This window comes from Pteropus medius, unplaced genomic scaffold, assembly GCF_902729225.1.
Source record: "Pteropus medius unplaced genomic scaffold, Ma_sr-lr_union100, whole genome shotgun sequence".
Lineage (NCBI taxonomy): Eukaryota > Metazoa > Chordata > Mammalia > Chiroptera > Pteropodidae > Pteropus > Pteropus medius.
The window spans coordinates 4,448,088-4,461,106 of NW_024355205.1; the positions used below are offsets into that span (position 1 = coordinate 4,448,088).

General features: G+C 44.9%; 1 long non-coding RNA gene across 1 annotated transcript in view; it reads right to left on the minus strand.

Moving 5' to 3' along the window:
- Positions 1–1,285: 1,285 nt before the first annotated feature.
- LOC120598607 (uncharacterized) overlaps positions 1,286–13,019 on the minus strand; it is a 39,213-nt gene continuing 27,479 nt past the window's right edge. The window contains exon 4 of the long non-coding RNA XR_005651637.1: positions 1,286–1,510. This is a non-coding gene — a long non-coding RNA (uncharacterized LOC120598607). The remainder of the gene's footprint in view (positions 1,511–13,019) is intronic.

A 13,019-nucleotide genomic window follows, 5' to 3' on the forward strand; every position in this document is an offset into this window, starting at 1 on the left:
TTTTTAAGTGATTGAAACTATCAAGCATAACCTTATACAAGACTACCTACTTTCAGTCAAAATATTACTATAGAAACCACCCCTTTTTGAAGTGCCATGTATTACATCTGCAATCATGCCGTCAAAATAAAATGCATTTAAGATGTAAGGAAGAGAATTTCTTAACTAAATGTAGAAAAAATACACAGAAGACAAATGTTCATTTTTGTAACATGGTCCTATTCCATGATTATCTGTAAATAGCCAGAGCAAAGGAGATTCAAATCAGTGGCCTTATGGTCAAAAGATGGAGTTGCTGGTATGTGTAGCCATTGAAAACTTATGAGAACTTCTCACCGTACTGGAAAAATAAAATTCAGTAGAGAGAATGATTTTCTAAAATATTTTTCTAAATTATCACCTTAAATGTCTGGTTCTGCAAATACGAATAGAAAGCTAAGTCCTTCATTTCTTCCCAACTTCAAATTTAGCTACAAAACTCCTAAATGAAAAAGTTTTCTGGTGTTTTAGATGTCAGGAGTTGGGAAGAACAGATGCAAAATTTCCAGGAAAGGCTGTGGAGGTTTGCAGAGGATTGTGGGAACAATTAGAGGTGTGCTGAAGAATGCGCTTTTGTCTCAGGTTGTCCACTCCTTACCCTGACTTACTCCCCACTCTGCTAAAAGACCATTTTGGACAAGCAGAGCTGCTAATGCTAGGTTCATTATCACAAGAAACACTGAACTAGCTATCACCAAAGTCACCATTACTCCACGGTAGCAAGCTGAAATAAGCAGTTGTTGAATTATAAAGAGTTAACACGGAAAGGGACATTAAAGTGCTCTCTCTGGGTACAGTTTCTAGCTAACTAGGGGCTAAACTGGGGATAGAGTAACTCTTGACTCTCAATCTATAGCTGTTTAATATGTAAATATTAGAAATTGATTTAGCCAAGGGATTATAGAGTAGAACATATTTTGTTAGATGTATACCTAATTATTTCATGGTTTTCTATATCAAAATTTGGGTCCAACTCCCCAGAGTCCCAAATAAAACCTGAACTGTTTTGTTCCATCTGAGCCACAGAGACCACTGCTATCCAATAGATATATAATGTGAACCACAGATGTAATTTAAAATTTTCTAGTAACCACATTTTAAAATGTAAAAAGTAGCAAGTGAAATTCATTCTAACAATAGTATATCAGTTATTTATTGCTGTGTAATGAATTAACCCAAAACTTAGCTTAAAACACACATTTGTTATTTCACAGTTGCTGTAACAGGCAGCATACATGAACCGCATAGCTGGATTGTTTTGGCTCAGGGTTTCTCTTGAGTCTGCAGTCAAGCATTAACTGAGGCAGGAGGGTTTGCTTCCAAAAAGTGTCACTCTCATGCCTGGCAGGTCTTGCTGGCTGTTGGCTCAGGTGTCTCAGTTCTTCTCCATGTGACATCTCATCCTTCAGGGCCTCTCTTCTCCATTTGGCATCTTCAGCATAAGAGTCTGGTTTTTACTGGTGGCTGGGCTCTGAGATCGAGATAGAGAGGTTGGGCGGGGGGAGGAGGCTGAGGGGGGGGTGGTTGAGGAGAGAGAGAGAGAGAGAGGAAGCTAGTGAGGGAGAGGGGTACTGAAGATAGAAGCTGCTATCTATTACTAATCTAATCTTGGAAGTTACAGCCCATCATTGCTGCCATTTTCTGTTAGAACTGAGCCATTAAGTCCAGCCTACATTCAAAGGAAGGGAATTGCATATGGATATGAATACCAGGAGTTTGAGGTCATTGGGGGTCAACTTAGAGGTGGCCTACCACAAATGCATTTTAATTACCCCAATATATCTGAAGTATTATTTAACATTATTAATATAAAATTATTAATGAGATATTTCATATTCTTTTTTACACTAAGTCTTCAAAATCCAGTATGTATTTTATACTTCAGTACATATCAGTTTGGACAAACTGCATTCTAAGCACTTATAGCCACATGTGGCCAGTGGCTACTGTAGCACATCGCACATCTAGACGCTCTGCAGCCACCTGAAGACCCAAAGACATAAAAGGAATCTTCTTCACCAGGAACTTAAACAATTTAAATGATTTATCAGTTCTGTAGCAAGTGCTTAACATGTACCAGGTATAGTGCTAAATATGGAGAACTCCAAATCAATAAATCATTGTGTCTACCCTAAAGGAACTCGGACAAATAAGTAGTTACATTCTGAATCTAGATCTACATTGTTGGGTCCAGCACAGAGAGCTCTAAGCTGTGATGGGTTCTGGAATTAAGCGGAGCTCAGTCTCTCCATAGTCCTTGGGAAGGTGGGTAACCCAGAGTCTGTTTGGCTCGGCCAGAGCCTCTGACAATGACCACACACATCATTCACTCCCCAGGCCCAACCTGAGGCCATGTCTCCAGCCCTGACCTGGAGCCCATATGTTGGCCTTAAATCTGATTTGCCTTAGACATGGAGCAAGTTAAATGTTTATTTAACTCAGTACATTGTACTTTCCACTATTTTCCACAAGCAGGGCCTGTAGGGGGAAGGGAGATGTATGGGGTACCTTGACTATTTTAGGCTTCTTGGGTGCTTTGGAGGGAGCCCTGCAGACATGCTGGTATATGTCATGGTTACACGAATTTATATGGGCAAAGAATGTCCTTAATTATCTCACCAGGTATGGATGGGTTAAGCATCGTAGAAAGTTATTTTTAGTCTATTCTCTGTCCTAACTCTGATAATACAAATTTCTTGACTTGACTTGTATCTTTTTCACAATGTCCTGAATTGTATTTGTGGTAAATTATAAGCGTCTTGAGAATATAACTCTGTATAGCCAGGGCCTGCCAGAGGAGCTTCCTATCTTCCAAAATAGCACTTACATGCTATTTATTAATGGTGATACACCTGGCAGTTCAGTTCAAGAATTCTGGGTTTCACCTGGGGGAAATGCAATATGCTTTTCATTAGCAATAGAGGAAAGCAGTTTTCAAAGTCATCTTTCTATCAATGTTAGTGGTCATTTATCTCAAAGTCTGAGAAAAATCCAAGCCTGTCTCAATAGAAAGAAATCAGCTTCATTCAGATAGTGTCTGGGAAAATGGTGTTGAATACTTTCTTTATTTTTTTGTCTTCATAAAAATACTGTTTTAAAAATATAAAACAACTGTGTCAAGACAGTTTCAAGTAAAGGACTACAAAAAAACTATCTTTTTAACATGTAAGACCCATTTCCAAATTTTTATCATATGCATGTGCTATTTCATCAATGTTATATTAGTTGCATCTTTAACATAAAATGTCTTTGTTCCACAATGTGGACACAATTTTAAAAAACATGACACATCTCATTGCTGTGTCTAATAATGTCATGATTTTGGTTGAGCTGCACAGACTATGGCTCGACCATAAAATCTGGAAAAACATTCAGAGGGTCTGGAATATAGAAAAATCCCCAAAGCTGTTTGGCTGGAATTTGAAGGGTGAAATTAAAGCTTCTGTTCTGTGTAAATCTGTCCAGATTTAGTGTTTTTCAGCATCAGACACTGTTCTGGGAGCCAAGACCTGACTCTGCCTAAAGGCCCCTCCAAGAAGAGAAACCCCTATGCCTTGAAGTCAGTATATCTTGGAGAAAAAAATGAATTTTAAACATTTCATTGTAAATACAATTTATGCGTGTCATCTTTTCACCTGTAGAGTGGCTTCATTCTGAAAGTGCAGCTTATTCCTGTTTTGGAAATTCTTAATAGATACTAAAAGAAAATAGCATTTTAATTGGCCTTTGAGATCAGCATGCCCAAGCTTGGCATATGTGATGGGATACATGACTGTATTTTTGCAGAGTTTTAGAAAGCAAATTTAAGTCCACAGCATATATTCTAGCAAATACATGTGGATCTAGCTATATATGCATAGATAGATACTCTTGCACATAATGTGCATAGGGACACTGGTAAGAAAAAAACCTATTCTAAAAAACTATAGTTTTTATTGTCATTTATTCTAACATATCCCACAAAACAAATGTTTCATTGCTGTGGTAGTGCAGGCAGCTATGAAGGATGGGGAGGATGTGCAGCTCTTTGGAGATAGAGACTCGAAGGTGGATAACATCTTTTAGCTTTTTCCACACGAACTTTAATTTGTTTCTTTAAAGTAGAAGCTGAGTCCATCCGCCAAACCGTAAAGGCTGAGACTTGCGTTAAAACTGGAACTCACTCCATTTGGCCAGGGCAGGGGCAGCCAGCAATCTCTGGGCGTCCAGGTCCTGGGAGGGCTTGCATGGCCTGTTTACCCGGCCTGGTTCGGCGAGAAGTGGTGGGATGGGGCTTCCTATACCAAGATCTTGTTTGCTGCCCTCTCCTCCAACGCGCAGCCCAACGGTGCCGCTCGAACCCAGAGACGCGCTCGCTCGACCGGGGACGTGAGCCCGCTGTGCCCGGCGCCTCCACGGCGGGAGGCGGGAGCAGGCCCTCGCTCTGACTTGATGGAGGTGCGATCTTGATGTTGCGTCCGTCCTTCTTGCCGGGGACACACGGGTCACAAGAGCAACTGCAGCGTTTCCCGACGTGGGCTAGGAGACCTGGACTGAGGGGAGCGGCCTCCCGGACCCTCAATTAGCCGGCAGGGCCAGAACCCGAGGGAGACCGTCGAAGCCTAGGGCTCCTGGCTGGAGACGCTCACGCCGAGACTGTTCACTCAGACCTTTGGGTGTCGGATGGAGTGTCCCTAAAAAGTCCTAAACTCTTCGGGGGCATTCGTAAATTATGCGCAGCGTCCTCATCGTCCCGCTGCCGCGTTCACGCGGACCCCACGCCTCGTAGAACCAGCCGGTTTCCGTGCGGATTTGGGTAGCAAATAGATGTTTTAAATCCCAAAGCGAATTTATCGTAAAACTCAAGAAGCTTGAGCTTCCGGGTCCTTCAATTGCACTACCCTTTCCAAGCCCCTGGAAGGGGCGCTAGCAATTCTGGATTCCAAATTGTGTTTTTGATTTTAAGGCCCTCCTTCCCCCATTATCTAAACTCGGGACCGCCGCTCCCGGCGGTAGCCTACCGGTCCCGCCAACGTCGCGGGCCGGGAACCGCCTCCTCCTGCAACGCACTCTTTCGTTTGGGGTCTGTTTGGGGAGCCGCCCGTAGGCGTAACTACCGAGCAACTCCGGAACGCCAAACTGGCTTTTGCGCGGCACAGAGTCAGATTTACTACGTCATTTTCACACCTTTCCCGGATTATCTTGACTATTTTGAGCCCACCAAGGGATCAGACCCACACAGCAGCTTAAGCAAAAACGTTGCAATTCCAAGGAAGTATAGATTCGATGGAACGTCTTATATTCCTAAGCATCATTTTTTTTCTTGGTATAATTTCATCTCTTGGACAAGGTTCTGAAGTTGAATATTAAATTTCATGGCCTTCAAATGTTGTTTAAACTAGTGTGGCGTGAGAACATACATGCAATATTAAATCTCAAAAACAAAACAAAACTCCAAACCAAAGCCTCCACTTTAAAGCAGGCAGATTAAGCAGCTGTAGAGGAAGCAACAGGATTTCAGAATCACGAGAAAGAAGGAAGGTCTCTCTTGCTGTCATCAGAACCCCGCCCCCTTCTAGAACAAATAAATAAAGCACTGATTGCCTCTAAACCTGAGGCCTAACCTGAATAGTGTGATGCAAATTCACACAGCACCACCCATTTCTACGCAAGGAAACGGTTCTGTACTTGGCAAACCCAGGCTTTCAAATTTCCATTTATACTCAGGAGGTGGGATAGGTCATCTTTATATGGCAGAGAAACACAATGCCTTTCCTCTTTTAGAATCTTCCCAACTATTCTCTGGCCAAGAAAATTATCTGAAGCCTATAATTACAAAAATTTAAAAATCTAGCTACAGTTATAAACTTTATTTTGTATTTAATTCTCAGCAGACTGGGGGTATTTTAATAAACACTGGATATTATAATTCAAATGGAAATAGATATTCAGCAAATGACATTCTTCCTCTATTTATTAACAATGGCTCTCATTGGTTCTTCCCAAAACCATACGGGTGGGGCGAAGGACAGAAAAATATGGACAAGTGTTCATTTGCCTGGATCTGAACCTTTCGATCTTAAATCTTTGTCTCCGTTACAGTCATGCCTGTTGAACCCAAACTGGCTTTGCCTGGTTTACTAACTCGGGTTTCTGCGGTATAGACTCAGAACCCTGGTAAGTTTGGGCGACTTCTGCGGGGTGGGTGCTATATCTAACGCCAGGTGGACCCAGGTGGCTGCAGACAACCAGCGGGAGATCTAGAAATCGTCCCAGCCTCTTCCCCCAGTCCCAGGCCAACTGGGAAACTTTTAACCTTGAGCTTTATAAAAAAACACACACAAGGTTTTCGCTAGCCGCGCGTCCCCTCTGCTAGGCCGGCAGGCCCCAGAGCGTGTCCGCTGCTGCGTGGGGAGGGCTCAGCAGCTGGCGGAACTGTCTGGGCCACAGCTGTAGGGGTCGGGAGCTCATCTCGGACTCGGGTCCCTTCAGAAAACTCTTTTCTTGTCGGATGTGGTTTCCCTTTAATTAATCACTCATGTGCGTGTGTCGGCCGCGCCGCTTCCCCACTCTTCCTCTAGCCCAGCATATAATCCGTATTTGGAAGCAGGCGCGCATGCAGAGCATCTGGGGGTGGCTCAGTTGCACACTCCACCAGCCGCCGGGCTCCCAGCCGCCATTTAAGGACCCCAGTTGGTGATACTCTGTAAAATCGGCCTTTTGGAAGATCCACTCCCCCTTCCCAGACTTTCTAGTCGGTTCGCTACGCAGGCCTCAAGGCTTCGCAGTTCCAGGCGTCGGCCTGGGTGGTCCAGGTGTTCCGGGTGGTCTTGAAGACCAGATTTCCGTCAGGTTCTCTCCCTTCTCCACCTTCCTTCCTCCTCTCCCTTCGCCCTAGGAGTTGGCATCCTGCTGGCACCAGCACTTTCTGCTCCCACCCCATCCCATTGTTTCAATGATCCCTCCAGGCGTGGCTTGTCTTACTATGGCACTGTGGCTTCCTGGACTACGCAGAGCAAACTAGCCAACCTCCCAGAAATGTCGGGCTCCGGAGGTTGCTGGCCGAGGCCTGTACAGTCTCTTTGGAAAGCCCTGACTCAAAACACCAACATCAAGCTATTCTCGGAACTGTGGGCCATGTTGGCGAGCCCTGATGCTGCGGGTGCACATTAAATACATTTCCGTAGTTGCGTTTAATTCTTCTGTCATTTCCAAGCCACGGAGGGAGGCCTCCTATGCTGGCCTCAGCTTCAAGGGCACAGCCGGATGTGGCTGGGACCACCCTGAGACTCGGGTGTCTGCAAATGTGGCGCAGGCCGCCCCACGCCGAGCGAGGTGGGATCAGATATTCCCGTTTGCGAGCTTTCCTGGGGCTGAAGAGACCACATGGGGCTTGGTGTTCAAATCTGAGGAGTGTTAACGACCGGAGCTCTGCTGCACCCGACGCCTCAGGCGGCTCGAGTGCCAGGTCCTAGAGCCACTTTCCGCCAACCCGCCGCCTAGCGCTGGGCGCAGGCCTCGGCTGCCCCAACCCCGCCTCAGGCCCCTGGGCTGCAGCGGGTTTCCAAGGCCTTAGGCGCTGGGCGGGGAGACAACCCGCTTTTGTCCGAGCTCCGGGAGGGCTAAGCACGCAAGCGGGGCGCCGCGCGTGGACTTGGCCCGCGTCGTGCGCGGGGCCCCCGCCCACCCGCGTCCCTGCCCGGCCTGGTTCCCAGCAGCCGGGAGCGCTTCCTCCCTCGGTCACGGATCCAGGCCGCTGGTCCAGCTGTCAAAACAGGGGGTGTCTCTTTCATTCTGGCTCACACAGTCCCAAAGGGGAACAGGGGGCTTTAATGCTTGTGTTTGGACACAAGCAATTATCCCTAATTATTCTTTTTCTTTTGAGCCTGCCCGTCCCGCCGGCGAGCTCGCCGCGGAGCAGGCCCCGTAATCCTCCCCGGTCGGCGGATCGCAGTGGGTTCTGTGCGGCCCGAGGCTCGGGCGCTTTCATGTCACTGCGGGTTTAGAGCTGATTCAAACTCATTGCGATGGGGGAATTAACCCCGGGGCCCGGGCTTTCAGAGGGCTCTGATAAGAGATTATACGTGTTGATGGCAAGCTTTTCTTGGCAAAATGTTTTCAAAGGGCTTGGAGTTGTTAAATCAAAGCACCATTGAATTGCTCGGGACCGCCCCCTCCCCCTCCTCCTGCCCTTCCCCCCTCTCCATCTCTTTTTCCTTCATCCCTCCGCCTCCTACCGCCGGCCCGGACTGCCCACAGAGAGCGGCCCAGCCTTCCCGCAATTGCAAGTCACTTTCCTTAGTAAGGTTTCCCCTCCGTGCCTCACCAAGTGAAGATTGTTTTTGTAGGTGCTCCCGCTGCTGGGCACGTTGGTACCCCCTTCTCCGCCCTCGCTCCCTCCCTTGTCCTCTCACACACACTTGCTCTAGTAAAGAAAACACATCCCAGATGAAAGACTTTTTTTCAAACGTACATGTGTTTTGTAGAAAACGGAGGTGACGGGGTGGGATGACGAGGAGTAAAGGAAGGGTGGCTTTTCTTGCTCTCCCCAGCCCCAAAGGTCAGCGCAGTCAGAGGGGCAGCCTTAGGGTTAAACAGTGCTGTGGGCAGAGTTCAGATGTCCCGTGAATCTCACGGTCCTGCCCTGGGGGTCCTCTGGGGCCGCCCAAAGAAAGAAAGCGAGTGTTGGGAGGACTGTATGGATGTAGATTTTGCGCTGTGGAAAGTCTCTTTATTCAGCGTATGGGTCCAATTTACAAATTACAATGGCTTATTGGTTACTCTGCTGGGCCCTGCTAGGGTGGAATGGGGAAACTGAATTTTAGATAGAGGCTGAAAAAGTTTTACAGGGACTTGATAGATATCTCCCCTTGAGAGAAAAAAAAAGTATTAAAAAAAGTTATAAATATGTGAAACTATGTTCCCTATCATCGTCTCTTCCTCCTCCGCCATATATCACGCAAACCACACTATATTGGTCAATTCCCACAGGTAGACTTCTTGACTGTGCAGACGTTCATCCCCCATGGCATACTTGCCCTCCATTCCCTAGATTGGAACCCTGTCCTGCACCTATTTGCCTGGCCTGACACCCTGCCTGGTTTCTGCCAGGAATCCCTGGGAGAGGTGGAACAGGGTGGTGTTCTTTGTACCTTTGTCACTATTAGGGGCCCTGCTGGGATTGCACTGATTATTGGGAGAGCTGACTGCCTGACTCAATATACACACCCCACACTGGATTGGACCCCATGGCATACCAGCTGCTGCCTGTGTTGACTAGAATTCTGTGGTGCATCAAGCCTCTAGGCTGTTTTGTTCCCTACCCACCCCCCTTCTTCTCTTCCTGTTTACTTTTTCCTTCCTTCTCTAGCTTTGCTAAGACCCAGTGTGCCTGTGCAGAAGTCTGCCCATGAGCCTGCCCAAGTTATAACAAACTTGGTGCCAAGTTGGCACTCACTTGGTCTGCTGGCTTCCGAAGGATAAACTGGTTTCTTGATTTGTTTTTCTACTTCTTTCATAGTTAATGAGCTATGGACCCTGTAGGATGCAAAATTAAGTTATGACTTTTGTTTTATGTTGCTGTGGTATCTTTGGCTCTGTGTCCCCTAGTAGCTAGCTAATATGTAGCTAGTTTTGCCTTTTTAAGTTTATATTGTCTATGCATGGTTTTTGTAATCTTAATCTATTTCGTTGGTAATTATTTAAATTTTTGACTCTGCACTGATAGCTGAGATTCACTTATATTTCCCTTTTTCATGCTGTTGCCTGGTTTTGTTATGTTATTCTAAAATCATTCCATTCCAGTCCACAAATATTTTAGTGCTTCCTATGTTCTGAGTATTCTCAATGATAAACAGAACAGATGAAAAAATGCAAAATGCTTTGCCTTCATGGAATTTACATTGTAATGGAGAGACAGACAATAAAAACAATAAATAAATAAATAAATAAATAAATAAATGATATAGTATGTTGGAAAGTGATAAGGGCTATCGTAATAATAAAGCAAATGTAAAAAAGACAATAAAATGTGTTGGAGGGGATATGGAGGAATTTGGAAACTTTTGTAGGTGGAAACGTAAAGTGGTATAGCTGCTTTGGAAAACAGTCTGGCAATCACTCAAAAGATTAAACATGCAGTTACCATATGACCCAGCAATTCTACTCCTAGGTATATACCCAAGAAAAATGAGAACATGTTCACACAAAAACCTGTACACAAGTGTTCATAACAGCATTATTCATAATAGACAAGAAGTGGAAACAACTCAAATGTCCATCAACTGATGGATAAACCAAATATGGTATATCCATATGAAGGAATATTTTTCCACCATAAAAAGAAATGAAGTAGTAATACATTCTACAACATGCATGAAACTTGAAAACTTAATGCTAAGTGAAATAAGCCAGTCACAAAGGATTGCATATTATACAACTCCATTTATATATAAAATGTCCAGAATAGTCAAATCCATAGAGACAAAAAGTAGATTAGCAGTTGCCAGGGGCTGGGGGAAATGGGGAATGACTGTAATGGGTACAGGGTTTCTTTTAGGGGTGATGAAAATGTTCTAAAACTGATTGTGGTGATAGTAGCACAATTCTGTGACTACACAAAACCATCATTGAATTGTATACTTTCAATGAGTGAATTGCATCTGAATAATGCTCACAGAAAAATAAAGCAAGGTATGATGATGAGGAGTGTAGCATTGGATGGTGGTGGTAGTGGGGGTTGCCTGCAATTTTCAATAGAGAAGACCTGTTGGAGAAGATGCCATTTGGGTAAAAACTTGAAATGAGGGCATTATCCACACAGATATCTGGAGAAGAGCATCACAGGTGGAGGAAACAGAGACAGCAAAAGCTCTAAGGTGGGAGCCTGGCTATTCCAGGAACAGTGGGTAAACTTTTGTGGCTGGAATGGAGTAATGGAGAAGGAGGGGAGTTGAAAATGAAGTCAGAGATGAAAGGTGTTGAGGAGGGTGTGTGGGTGTTGTAAGCCTTCTGCCTTATAGGCCTGTGGAGGTTTCCGTAGAGAAAGCACATGGCCTGACTTACTTTTTAAAGGATTTCTGGACTGCTGAAGGGTAAGAATGATGCAAGAAGACAGATCAGAGGCTGGGGGGTATTCAGGCCCTTCCCCAGGGACTCGTGGGCATGCTGATGCCTCTTTGCCTTAACAAGAGCTGTATCTCTGAGCTGCCCCGCACCCATGGGAGAGGCCAACCAAAACAGACTGCTTGGAGACTTCGGGTCTGCCCTGGGTTGGGGGCCAGCCTGTGGGACCCTCCCTTTCCCTCGGGGCTGTGCATAGAGCACTGAGTGTTGGCTTCTGCCCTAGTAAGGGCCACATCAGGCACCTCCCGGATGTCTGAGTGAGAGATGCAAGATCGGAATAAGTGGTAGTAGAAGTGGTGATAAGTGGTCAGATTTTAGACATATTTTTGAAAAACAGCCAACAGAATTTCCTGATAGATTAGCTGTGGAAAATAAGAGAAAAAAGAGTTTTAGACTATAAGGTTTAAGGTTGAGTTACTAAAAAGATGACATCTAACAACTGAGATGAGGAAGACTAAGGTGGGATGGGTCAGTAGGAGGAGGTCAGAATTTCAGTTTTAGACATATTAAGTTTGAAATTTCTATTGGATATCCAAGCGGATATGTCTACTAGGCAGTTAGATATATGTTTATGGCACAGGGGGGAGGTATCTTCTGAAAATGGAAATTTGGCCGTTGTTGCATATTGATGGCATGTAAAGCCATGTGACTAAGTTAGAACAATGAAAGAATGAGCATAGATAGAGAAGAGGATTGAAGGGCTGAGGGCTGGCGGGTGGCACTCCAACATCGAGAAATCTGGGAAAAGAGGAAGAACCAGCGAGGAAACTAGGCATGAGCAGTGACATAGGAGGAAATAGGGAGAGTGAAATATCCTGAAATCCTTATGAAGAAAGGGTATTAAGGAGAAGGGAGTGATCGGCTGTCTTTAAATCCAAGTACATCGAATTTAACAATTTGGAGGACTCGAAGAGGGGATTTTCAGTGGAGTGTTGCAGGTGAAAACCTAGTAGAAATCTCTGTTCCAAAGAGAATGAGGGGAAACAGGAGTGAATATAGACAACACTTTCAAGGAATTCTGCCATAAAAATGAGCAGAGAGACTTGGTGGAGCTGGTGGGGAAAGTGGGGTCAAGAGAAAGTTTCTTTTAAGATGAAAGAAATAACCAGATGTTTATGTGCTAATGGAAATGATCCAATAGTGGGAGAGAGAGCAATTGCTGGAGAGATGAGAGATGTCCTTTACTAGCCCTAGGTACGTAGGAGGAAATAATACCCAGTTTAGAAGTGGAGAGATTAACTTCAAATAGGAGCATAGATAGTTCATTTATAGTAACAGGTAAGAAGACAGAATACGTAGGCGCATAGGCTGGACAGAGGGCAAAGGTAATAGTAGGAATCTGGGCAAGTTCTCTTCTGATTTCTTGTTTTCTCACTGAGGTGGAAAGCAAGGTTTTCACTGAGTGAGGACATGGGAAGAGGTATTGGAAATATGTGAACAAAAGAAAAGGTATGAAATAGCAAGTATGAGAGTAGGAGATAAATGGATTAGGAAATATAGTATGTCTGCCAGGGAGCACTAAGGGCTCATTTGAGGTTCACGATCCTGAATTTAAAACGAGCCAGTCAGATTGGTTGTGTGTTTTTCTTCTGCAGGCTCAGAGTAGGTAGAAAGTTGGCTTTAACTAGGATTATGGTTTTGCCAAGCGAGTAGGACTAAGAAGAAAGGGGCAATGGCACTGAGGAATTTTGGATGGGTAGAATGGGAAGAGAGAAGAATTTCAAGGCATGAGAAACAATGAAAAAGGTGATGGGATCAGTGGAATGCAGGTCTTGGCAGGTCAAAGGGTTCATTGAATTCAGAGTACTAGAAAGAATGATCTGTAAAGATACAAGAAGGTGATGGTTAAATAGGGGATGCATGAAATTGAGATTATG